We start from the raw sequence: 1,358 nt of genomic DNA, 5'->3' as shown, positions 1-1,358 counted from the left end.
AAATAATTTCAACCTTACTATAGAGGCATTAAAAATTAATAATTAATTAATGATCTCGTAATTCTAATTTTTTAGACACAAACGACTAACTGAAATAAGTAAAAAAAACCTACAGTAAATATAAAAAAAAAAAAAATTGCTAAACAAAAATTACTCTTCATTTGTAATACAAAAGAAATGTAATTACCAGTTCCTCTTCCTCTTCTGGTTTAATTCTGCTACCTCCTGGCCTATATATTTCGGCACCCCCATCCTTAGGTCCATACTATTAAAATTAAATCACAATTATATCGTTATCGAAACAAATACATTTATAACTGAAATAGGTGAAAATAAATTCAACATTACTATGGAGGCATTTAAAATTAATAATTAATTAATGATCTCGTAATTATAATTTTTTGGACACAAACGGCTAACAGAAATATGTAAAAAAAAAACCTTCAGTAGAAATTAAAAAAAAGTAATAGAAAACAAAAATTACTTTTGATCAATAATACAAAAGAAATGTAATTACCAGTTCCACTTCCTCTTCTGGTTTAATTCTGTAGCCTCCTGGCCTATATAGCCCGGCGCCCCCATCCTTTGGTCCAATCTATTAAAATGGAAACAATATTATAACGTTATGGAAACAAATACATTTATAACTTAAATAGGTAAAAATAATTTCAACCTTACTATAGAGGCATTTAAAATTAATAAGTAATTAATGAACTCGTAATTCTAATTTTTTAGACACAAACGACTAACCGAAATAAGTAAAAAAAAAAAACCTACACTCAAAATAAATAAAAAAATATTAGAAAACTAAAATTACTCTTGATCAATAACACAAATGAAAATGCAATTACCAGTTCCTCTTCCTCTTCTGGTTTTATCCTGTTGTCTTTTGGCCTATATAGCCAGGGGCCCCCATCTTTTGGTCCATTCTATTAAAATTAAAACACATTTATAACGTTATGGAACCATACACATATATAACTGAAATTTGTCCAATATAAAATATAAAATATTCATTTGTCCAACGTTTCGGCCTTTCTAGACATCTTCAGGGACATCTTCCATACAAAAATCCTTCTCACGTTAATTTCTATTTTCTATTTGCAGGCTATTCTGCCTAGGTCATTTTCTTTATTTAAAGTTCAATTTTAAATCAATTTAAAGTCAATTTTTTTCTATTAGATTATCCACAGTATAAAACACCACACCATACAACCTTATACTGTGGATAATTTTATAGAAAAAATAAATGTTAATGGTTTTAAATTTTAAATAAAGAGGTATGAACATTAAATAAAGAAAATGACCTGGCCAGAATAGCCTGCAAATAGAAATATAAATTAATGTGAGAAGGATTT

Source organism: Halyomorpha halys, unplaced genomic scaffold, assembly GCF_000696795.3.
Source record: "Halyomorpha halys isolate HHAL.00 unplaced genomic scaffold, Hhal_1.1 Scaffold1784.1, whole genome shotgun sequence".
NCBI lineage: Eukaryota > Metazoa > Arthropoda > Insecta > Hemiptera > Pentatomidae > Halyomorpha > Halyomorpha halys.
This window is presented reverse-complemented; position numbering follows the sequence as displayed.